Raw genomic sequence first — 11324 nt, 5'->3', positions numbered from 1 at the left:
TCTGCTTCAGTTATTCAGCAGTGATTTGCAAAGAGATCCTGGGAGGGAAAATGTCAACGTTTCTCTCTGAAAAGAAAGGATTCTCACCCTGCTCGTTACGTAATTCGGGGCCCCGATAGTTGCAGGAAGCCACCCACATCTTTCCTTAGAAACATGGCAAGTTGTGGGAGCTGGAGGGGTCTGGCTTATCTCAGATGAGAGAGAGAGAGAGAGCTTTCAAAGAGAAAGTTGCCGAAAATATCCCCAGCCCAGGTCAGCAGAGATCCTCCCTGCTCCCACCTCCTTGCTCCATCCGTGGGGAGAAGGTTTCCCGGGCTGTGTGACTACACCGGAGCTGCCTTGACAGTTTCCTGGATGAGCCCATGAGCTTTAGAAGCTGGAGAACCACCTTCTAAAGCCACCCCCTTTCATTTCGGGAGCGCTTGCTGCTGATGGGCACATCCCAGGGACGAGCGCCCACGATCCCGGCGTTCCCCGGGCAAACCCCTCCTCAGTAAGATCCTTAGCAGCCGTGTTCCCCGAGGACACGCTGCGGGGATGGGGACGCCCACGCTGCCAAAATCCCGAGTCACACGTCTGCTGCCTCGCTGGGGGCCAGTCTGAGCCCAGCACAGCGACGGCGGGGGAACGGAGGAGCTGCCTTCCCCCCGCCCCGGGACACGGCGCTTGGGCTCTGCAAGCAGCACAGGGAGGGAAGGAGGAGGATTGCTGGTAATGTGCATCTCTAGCCAGTGCTGCAGGGCTGGTCCTGGCTGCTAGAAGACCGGCTGGGTAGGATGAGTATATATATATATATACATAAGTCCCCAGTGCCTCCTGGCACCAGCGAAGAGGAGCAGCATCACCAGCTGCATCCACAGATCCAGGCTGAGAGAGCAGCCACTCATCCATGCAGACCCCCAGCCACAAAATGGGATGTAAAAGGGTGTAAGCATCACTTCAGGGACCATTCCATGGGGTGCAGAACCAAACTGGGGAGCAAGGGATGCTCGATCAGACACTGGCACCCAGCTCAGCCCCAACAAGCTGCCCACCACCATCCCTGGGGGAAGCACCTTGTGCTCCCCAGCAGCACCAGCAGCGAGTCCCTACAAGAAGCTGCAAAATGGTGCCAGGGGAGGGAAGAATTAAAAAAAACCAACCCCCAAAACAAATCCTTCAATTCACAAAGTGCTGAAATCTGGCAGCAAAGGGAGACCTTTTGCTCGGCTATCTTTCCCTGCCCACTCGCTGGCGGGTGATGCACAGCCCCTCCGCCTGCCTTTCTCACACCCTGCTTCCCCCCCTGCCATTGAAAAAAGGAAAACTAAAGTTAACTTTCCACCTCCCACACAAATATTTTTGGCAGGCGTTGCTGGCATTCAGGCTGCTGAGCCAGGGGAGAGACAGGGCCTGCTGAAAGTTTTCGTCTCTGCCTGCCCATAGCTCCCCTGCCGGGGGTCCTGGGGGACCGTGGTGGTCTGGGCTCATCCCATCCCAGCTACAGTGCAGGGGCAGGAGGTGACACAGCTGGAAAAATACTGGGGTGTGCCTCCAGGACAACTTTGGGGAGCACAAGTGGCCCAGTCGTAGGGATGCTACAGGGTGGGGGTCAGGTTTGCAGCAAGCTTGAGCTCTGTCCCCGTCTCCCTGTGTCATGTCCAGCCACATCCCTGCTCAGCGCTTGGTTTTCATCATTAGACGAGCTGGGTTGGGGGTGGGAAGGGGTGTGAAAGCTGTCCCCAGCACAGTGGGGGCTCTCGGGTTTCCCTGAGGTCAGGCAGCGGGTTGCTGTCACTCAGGCAGGACCCCGCTGCCCAGACTTGCAGTCCCCAGCTCCGGTCACAAGATCAGCTCCATCCCTTTCCAAAATAGCCCAGCCGCAATGTATACATCTGGGGATCTTCACACCTTGCCTGTGCCAGCGACTGGATGTCCCCTTGGGGGAGCTGGGCACCTCCCTCCATCGTCACCTTCCCCCTTGTGGCACCCCACAGGGCAAGGAGCGGGGGTTGGCTGCATCCTCGAAGGGCTCCCCACATCCCTGGGGAGCCCCATGTTCCTTTAAGAGAGCGCTGCCTTCGCTGCTGATACAGGAGACAGCTTTGCGGTGTATCTGTCACCCATTTGGAGCTACGCCTGGGCCACCCTGTGCCCAGACATTCTCCCATCTGCTGCAATCCAATACCCACCCCCCCAGCTCCCCACTACCCAGCTGAGACTCACTGCAGGGGGGGAAACCACAACCGAGCTGCTTGCGGGGCGACTCCCCCTGCATGAGGACCCCACCTCTAAACCCCAAAGTCTGCAGGGCTGGTGCCAGTTTGGTGTCACCCCATGCCACCCCCACATCCTTCCACGGGAGAGTGGTACCATTTCCAGCAGGGAGGGGATGGCAATGGGAGGGACACAGCCAGGCTGTGTGGGATGGATGGGGGGAAGCCTCCTCTATGGTGAAGCTGTGGGGTCTCTGCGGCATTCCAGCGCCCAGGGAAAGGGGTGCAAGGAAACTGGGATGTGATGTGATTGCTTGTCTTGGAATGACAGGTCCCCAGAGCGAGCCCTGGGAGTGTGGGCAGCGATGGCCGCATCCTGCCTGGCAGGGGCTGAGGCACAGCACCGCGCTGGGGAGAACAAAAGCTTTTTGCAGAGCTGATTTACTACCTTGACGGAAACAGGGATGAGGAAAACAACATTCCTGAGCGCCTGTCCTCGGGCGACCCCTGTGGTCCCCTCTCCGTGCCCCGGGCTGCCCGCAGGGACACCGGCCCACGCCAAGCTGTGCCCTCATGCCCTGCCCACGGCTGGTGGGGAGAAGCTTCACTGGAAAAGCCTGAGGAGAGCACAGGGACTGCAGGGCACCAGAGGAGTTATCCTGATTAAGTGGTGAGTGGAGCCAGGGAAGAGGAGGAGGGAGGACAGCAGCATCCTGGACAGCTGGACCATGTGTCCTCCCTCTTCCACCCCACGCTGGGAGCAAGGGCTGGGGATGGCTGCAGGGGCTGCTCTGCATCCCTGGCTTGTCCTCCCTTGGGATGAGGACTTGAGTGGCCCTCAGCAACTCACCTCTCTGCTCAAGGAGGCTGACAGCCACCTGGGGTAGAGGGTCTGGGGGGATGCCGGTCCCTTGGAGGGCAGCATGGAGCAGGTGGCACTGGAGTTGGGGTGAAATGCATTGTGTACCCCAGCACAAACATCTCATGCTGAGTCACAGGGGGACTTGGTAAACCCCTCCCTGCCTCCACTGTGCAAACCACCACCTGACCCCAGGCTGGTGGGGGCCTTTGGCAAACCCCGGTGCTGCCTGGGCATTGAACATCAGCCTGTGTGCTCCAGCTGAGCGACTGTTCAGACCTCCTGGCTGGGTCCAGAAGTCAATTTACATCCCCTATCACCCCTAATGGGCTCAACTCACCTGGGGGTCCCATCCAGACCATCCCAGGAGCTACCCCTGACCTAACTGTTTGATACAGCCCTGCATGGGACAGGCCCCAATGTATCCTCCTGCCCTGTGCTTGTCTTGGACCCTGCAAGGCCAGATCTAAATGTCAACTTCAGCTGCTGCATTCCTGGAGGTGAGGACAGCCCCAGTCCAGCTGTTGCAGCTGCCCTGAGCCCTTCTTGGAGGAGTTGTGGGGAGCAAAGCACCAGGTTTGCCAAGCACCAGCTGCAGCCCAAGGTGCCCCCAAGGTGGATGGCTGTCCCCAGGGTCACTGGAACCATGTCAGATCATTGTGGGATGCCAGGGATGAAACTGCAGCTCAGCTTTTTCAAATACAGAACCATGGAGGTCCATGAGAGAAGACTACCTTAAGGGCCAAGCTCTGGGCTGGTGGCAGACTTGGGTGGGGAAGCCCAGCCCTGTTGTCGTAACCCCCAAATTGGGACTGAATGGTGAACTGGGGGCTCCTTCCAGCCTTAGGGACACACAGAGCCAAGGCAGCAGGAAATGGGGGTGGGAGGTGGGGCATGGGGGCCCCAAACCACACTGGAGTGAGCCAGGCAGCTCCCAGCCCCCCACTCCACACATCCCTGCCTGTCCTGGGCAGCTCATCATCATTACCCATCCCATGGGAACGGCCCTGGCTGTGCAGCCACCGGCTCAGCAGAGCAGGTCCCACACCCAAATACCCCCACAGAGCCCCGGCAGCAGATGCCAGAGGGATGGCTGGCATGGCTGGGCCTCCACGCGGGCCCCAAGCGATGCCACCGAACACTTGCTTGGGGCCGATGACGAACGCTCGCTAATTAAACAACACCCCACTCCTGGAGGTGAGCACAGGGGGGTTGGGTCCCTCCCAGCCGTTGGGGTGGCTGTTGGGGCACCTGTTGTTGGCTGTGCCCAAATCCTGCCTGGGGGAGGAGGGCTGGGCAGCCTCCTGCAGCGGGGCTGAGGCTCACGCTGCGGCCTGGCCGGGGCTCATCCTGCAGCCGCGCCGGCCCCGGGAGCTCAGCGGCAGCAGACGTGACCATTAACAGAGCTGAAAAGCCCTCAGAGGCCAGTTTAAGCAATCTCTGTGCATTTGGGGCTGCCCAAGCCGGGACAACGGGCAACAGCCAGAACATTTCATCTCCCTGGGGTCCAGGAGCAGCCCAGCTTCCCCCGCCATCCCAGGGGCCGGCACGGTGTAAGCCGCTGCCTGATTTCACGGCCAAATTTGCTGCTGTTGCAGCTCCCCCAGCTCCCCCCAAGCAGACAAAGGAAGGGCCGTGACCCTGGGCTGCCGGGATCACAGCACATGACCTGCCCACACGTAGTGGCAAGGTCAAAGGCAGAGCTGCAGCTTGGCTGAGGCTTGCAGAGCGCTGGCAACCCCATCTTCCTCGCTGTGACCCCCCTCTTGGCAGGCATCCCTGAAGCTCAGAAGCCTGGAGAAGGTTGCTGGGCTGGGGAACAGCTGCTGAGGGAGAGGGAGCATCTCCCTGCCCGCCCCAGCACCCGCAGCCCCATCCTGTCCCTTGGTCCCTGGCTCTGACTGCAGAGAAGCAGGATGGGACCAGAGAGGAGAGGTGGATGCCCACAGCCTGGGGACAGCCAGGACCAGGGCAAAGGAGGTTTTAAGCATGGTGAGAAGACAGGGACTGAGCTCACCCGAACACAGGGTTTGGCCCCTCTGAGCCCCCCGGGCAGCTCTTGGGGATGGTCCATGGGAAACAAAGAGCATCCCGGGGAGGGGTGTGTTTTCATTCCAGCCCAGGAAAGCAGCCAAGCCCCAGCACATGCCCGTTCCCAGGCCTTGGCCCCAGCAGCACAGCAGGCTGGTGGCCTCGGGACACGAGCTCTGCTCTCATCCAGCTCACCCAAGGCAGTGAGCCTGGCTGGGACAGCCAGGGTGGGGGGCAGGAGGGGCAGGAGAGCAGCCCTGCCATCCCACTGGGCTCTGGGGGTCCCCAAGCCTGGGCCACAGCCACAAATGATTGCTCCTCAGAAGAGTGCCCTGAGCAATTCGTAATGCAGGGGGATACGGGCAGGAGGGGGAAGGGGAAGGGTGATGCTGGGAAGCATTTTGGGATGGGGCTGTGTGTGTGTGAGTGACAGCAGCAGTGTGTGTGTGTGTGTGTGTGTGTGTGTGTGTGTGTGTGTGTGTGTGTGTGTGTGTGCGCGCAGAAGTCTGGCTCTCGCTCTGGCAAAAGCTCTCCAGCAGTAGGAATAAACACGCCGAGGACATATCCAAGCCAGTGCAAACAGCTCCTGACCGAGCTGCTCTCTCCCAGCCCTCTGTTTTCTTTCTCCACTTTTCCTCTCCTCTCTTAACCCCTTCGGGAGCCCCGGGGCACCAGTGCTGGCAGCCCAGGGAGCTGCTGGAGCCAAACCCCACAGACCCCTCAGGTCCAGCCACATTGAAGGGCTGTCCCTGTGAGGGGACATTGATGGGGTGTTTGGATTCCCCCCAGACCCCTGAGGGTCCAGCCAAGTGAAAGGGCTGTCCCTGCGAGGGCATCCCCCCGCCCCCGGGGCACAGGGCTGCCTCCCTGGGCTGGCTCTGCTGTCACCCAGCCCCCTTCCCGCCGCCGTGCTCCCCCTTCGATTCTCCCCTCCAGCACAGCCCCATGGCAGCTCATCCTCTCTCTTCCCAGCACCTCCTGGATTCTGGGGAAGGTGGATGTTCCCCCCTCCAATCCCAGCCAAATCCCAACCCTCCCCTGGGCAAGAACAGGCTGGGTGCTGGCAGGGAGGACCCCATCCTGGGCAGGATGGAGGAGAGAAGGGTCCCCGCCGTGAGGAAGACACACCGGGAGTCTCAGGGATGCCCACCTCCACCCTCTGCTCTGGGGTTTGCCCATGCCCGTGCTGGAGGATCACATCCTGCCACACCACCCAGGGACACCGAGAGCTGTCCCCTGGCTAGCATCCCGCCCGGATGGCCAGGGAGCCCAAGGCAACTCCGGTAAGCCCAGGGATGCTCGTACTCGCCATGCTCACCTCTTTCCCTTTCCCTTTTCTCCCGTGGGGAAGCAAAGCTCTCTGCTCTCCATGTGCTCCAGCTGAGCTCGGGGTTGGGGGGGTGGGTAGGTCAAGCCCACACTGCCCCCCCCCGTGCCTGGACCCCAGGGTCCCGGCTGGGAGCTGGCGACAGGCAGCGCTCGGGTCTCCTCGCCTGCTCTCCTCCAGCCGTGCCGTGCCGCGCAGGGCAGGGTGAGCAGGGGGGAGAGGGGCGGGAGGAGGGGAGTGGGGAAATGAAACTTTAATAGCACAGAGCCCCTTTTGTTTCCCAGCATATGGGATATTTCATACATGCTGAAGGCATTAACCACCTATATTCTTCAAGCACTCAAACACAACAGCTGGGAGGACGGCCCCGCGCTCGGCTCCGGGGCACGGTGTCTGTCCCAGGGGGGGCTGGAGGTAGCAGCAAATGGCCCCTCTGATCCAGCATGTTTGGGGGAACCCTTAATCCCAGCCTGGAAAACTGCTTGACTTCACCTGAATCACCCCCCTGCATCATTTTGTCCCTCCAAAAGAGCAGCCAACCCTGCTGAACTCAAGGCTTGGAAAGAGGTGTCCCGAGGTGTCCCCAGTTTTGGGACATGCTGTGTGTGTGTCCCTGCTGTGATGGGAGGGGAACCAGCCTTGCAACTGAGACCCCAAACTGCCCTCCCCGTGCCAAGGACATGGTAGATCACCATGGTCCCACCATGGAGCTACGACTAAAGGTGGCAGAGAGGGGCTGGGGAGGGCTGGCAGTGTGCTCCCTCCCTGCCCACACACCGAGGACACAAGAGCATCCCTGGGAGCAGCCAGCTGACAGGGGAGGGCTGGAAAATATCCACTTCGGATATCCTCATGCTGTTTACTTGTTTCCCCCTTCTGTCGACCTCTCTGGCACCGGGGGACAGCAAAAACAGGGTGACCCCACCACAAGCAGGGAAGGAACCCCTCCAGGTCCCTAGCACAGAAGGTGGCTGCCACAGCTCCCCGCACATTCCACCGGGCACCTCAAAGTGGGGTGGGGACATCCAGGGCATTGCACCCCTCCCTAAGTCCCATGGAAGGGATGTTGGTTTTGACCTTCTGGGTGGGAAAGGACATCAGCTGGTGGTGACCCTCCAAGCAGGGTTTGAGATGGAGAGGACCATGGATGTACCCTGTTTTCTCCAAACCAGGTGGACTTCTCAGCACTGGGAGCCCTCAGCAAAGCCCACCTCCTGTCTCTGCACCCACAGGGGCTCCCAAAGCAGGTTCCTCTTCCTGGTGAAGAGGTGCTTTTGGCCAGCCCAAGGGGGGAGAAAAGCATCATCCCAGCTCAACCAAGGTAAAGGGCCACATTGTCCATCCCACGGCAGCCACAGCTGAGCCCCCAGCCCCGCACTACACGGGGTGCACACGGTAAATTGGTACTTTGTCCAGTGTTTATCCAGTCACACTCTAATTTGAAATAAAAAACGCAGCCAGTAAAAGGCCTTTATAGCTCTTTGGAGCTTGTAAACCTGCAGCGCTGGCGGACGGGGCCCAGCTGATCAGGGGCTGCAAGGAAAATTTATTGCAGATTTTGGTAAGTTAAACATTACAGCTCGGGGAGCCCTGGGGCTGGTTTGCTGAGCAGCTCCCAGCAGCAGAGGGGATGGAACAAGGGATGCTTTATTGGGGGAGGGAAAGGGGAGGGCTTGCAGGTCTCACCCAGACCCACAGTTGACATCAACCCCAGTTTTAGACCGGCTCATTTTTTAAGGCGAGGCAGGTTTTGCACAGCCTGGATCCAGAAGCCCTGGCATGAGGATGGATCCAGGCTCTGGGTCATCTAGACACAGAGCTGCAGTCACCCCGGGATGCAGACAGTCCTCACCAGCATCCCCAGGGCCGTGGTGCCAGCACCTCCTCATGCCACAGCTCCTCACTCCACAGACAACCCCGCATCGAGCTCTGCCCCGGGGCAGGAAGAGCTGGGACGGGGCAGCCGAGCTTGTCGTGGGAGTCAGGAGAATTTGGAGAGAATGAGAGGAAGCAGCCAGGGTGGGGAGCATGTGAGGGAAGGCGGGTAGGGAGAGGGAAGGCATTTTTTTCCTTGCCAGTGTCTTGGCTGCTTTGGTGTGAACTGCTATAAATTTGCTCCTTATCTCTCGGGCCATTTAATGTTTTCATGAAAAGAAAATAGTCTGCAGGAAAAAAAAAAAAAACCCCACCAACCCTGCTGATAAAATATCCCTCTGGCGTTGGGAGGAATGTCAAACGTCTCTAATCAGCAGGGTCTGGGGCTCGGGGCGCTCCCAGGGCTGGCGGGGAAGGTGGGAAGTTGCAGAGACGGGGCAATGCCTGGAGCAGGCTGGCCCCACAGCCTGGCTTGGGGTGGGGGGGTCGGTATCTGCACCCCTGTGTGCCTCGTGTGCTGTGAGAGGGGATGGGGGGGATGCACGGGGGATGTGGTGGCCGATAGCAGTGGCTAAAGCTGGGATGGCTCCAGCCCCACTGACACATCACCAGCGACAAAGGGAAGCACGTGCTGCCAGAAAGAACAGAAAGTGGGGATCCTGGGCTGGGGGGGGGGGGTAAATCAGGCTCCCTGTGGGAACAAGGATGTGGATCCAAACCCTTCCTGGCTGCTGCCCGGGGATGGGCAGGGCTGTGCCAGGGACCCACTCATGGCTTAGCACCCACAGCCCTTGCCTGTGCCCATACCTGTGGAGGGGCTGGGATGGAGCCCCGAAAGCCCCATGCAGCTGGAAGCATCCTTCCCTGGGAAGCGACCTTCCCCAGGAGAGCTGGCCCACAGACAAGCTGCTCTTGTGATTTACAGCTGCAAAAGCAAATCCTGCAAGAGCTTCTCACCACGCCACTGTGTCATTGTGCCAGGCCGAGCACAATGGCACAAATCACCCCCCAAAACATCCCCCCCTGCCCCCCCTGTGCTAACCCCCTCCTCTTATTCAGGACTGGGATGCAGAGTTGGGAGCACCAGCTCGCAGTCCCTGGGCACGAGCATCCCTTGCTGCAGGATCAGGCATGTTTGGGTACTGAGCTACATCCACGAGGTTTCATCCTCCCTCTGAACACCGGCCGCTGCGGCAGCCATCGCCCTGCATCCCCAGCCAGGAGCATCCCCACATTGTGGCTCCCCAAAAGCCATCCCTGGTGGCAGCCTGGGCCCTGCAGAGCTGCATCCTGGGGACAGGTGAGCCTCTGAGGCACAGCTTCGTGCCCAGGCTGAAAAACAAACTGGGAAGGAAAGAAATGTGACTGCAGAGAGGATTTTTCAGGGTGGAAAGGAATGATTAGTGCTGATTTCTTCCCCCTTCCCCCCGCCCCCTTTGGTAATGTTTCATTTTATATTCCAAGGGATCAGAAAAGCCATTTCAAATGAAACAAACCCAAACCCTTCTGTTTCACCACACTCCCCAGCCCAACATCCTCACGCACCAACACACCCACATACCAGCTTTCCTCCCAAACGCAGCCCCCCAGTCCAGCTGAGCCCGTTTCCAGGCAGCATTTCTCCTTGGCCAGCCCCGTATCCGTGCATCCCACCCCCTGTACCACCAGCCCTGCTCCCGTCCCCATCCCACCATCCTCATCCCTCCCCTCTCCCTCTCCCTTCTCTCCAGGCGAGCGCATTTCTGGCCCATCCATCACGGGGAAGGAGGATGTGCGTTTCGGTGCCAGAACACGCAGGGCCAGCGGCGCCCGCACGGCTGCACAGAGCTGCTTGTGTTCTGGTGGGTTTGCTTTTGTGGGCAGGGTTTTTTTTTGGGGGGGGGCGGGGGGGCGGCTGTCCCTGGTGTGGCAGGGAGGAGGTGGGAGCTGGCACTTGCTGTCGGCACTGACCTGCCAGAATTGGTGGTGCTCCAGGTCTCTGGCTCTTTGCATCACTCTCTGTGCTCACCCTCGTCTTTCCAAGGGGTATTTTTGTGCCCTTCAACAACCCCCCCCCAAATTAGATATTTTTGCAGAATTAGGGGTTGTTTGCCTCACAGGGTGGACTAGCAGCACTGCTGGTGTCATGAGATGAGTTCAGTGCATCAGCTCCTGCTGCCCAGCATCCTCCTGCCACGGGTGTGGGCAACCCATGGCTGGGGGCACGATGGTCCCAAGGTCTCACCTCTGCAAAGCTCCCAGCAGCAGCTCCTGCAGCCGCCACCACTTTTCCTGCCCTCTGGAAGAACCCCCCGTCCTGCCGCCGTCTGCTTCTGACGCAGGCAGCTCATTTCCAGACGGGCTGTGCTCACCCCGAGCCTGAGCCAAAAGAAAGCCCCTTTGTTCAGCTCAGCAATTGGGGCCCACACCACCCGCTGACCCCACCGCCCTGCACTGACCCCCACCACCCAAATACACAGTCCCCGCTGTCCCCTGGGACAGGGATGGTGGGGGGAGACCCTGGCACTGCCTCCCGGGTCGGGATCGGTGCCCGGGGATGCTGGTGTGGGTCATGGAGGGTGCACTGGTATGGAGAAGCTCTGTCCTGCCAGGACGGACAGACAGACAGGATGGAGGGATGCTTTACAACTGAATCCCTGTCCTCATGGTTGGTTGAGAGGGGCAAACCATCACTGGGAAATATCAGAGCCAAAGAGCTGTCCTGGGGTGGGATGGGGGAGAGGGGATGGCGCTGAACGAGCTGCTGCTAATGAGAAGCAGGCAGAGAGCCCGGCCTCGCCCCCCTGATCCCCCCTCACCTCCTGGGGTCAGCTTGTATTTTCGTAAGTCCTGATTGCTGAGGAATTGGAGGCTTGTGTGCTGGTGAGGGCTGGCCAGCTCATGGCTGGCCCAGGGCACAGAGCCCTGATGCCATAGAGCTGCGTTACCCACTCCAAAGGTCCCAACAGGAGCTGGGCTTGAGGTTTGGGAAGGTTTTGGGGAGGAGGGATGACCCCAGCACCTCACACCCAGGCTGAGCAGGGCACAGGACCTGTAA

The sequence above is a fragment of the Gallinula chloropus genome (assembly GCF_964237585.1).
Source record: "Gallinula chloropus genome assembly, chromosome: 10".
NCBI classification, from domain to species: domain Eukaryota; kingdom Metazoa; phylum Chordata; class Aves; order Gruiformes; family Rallidae; genus Gallinula; species Gallinula chloropus.
Note: the sequence above shows the minus strand (reverse complement) of the source record.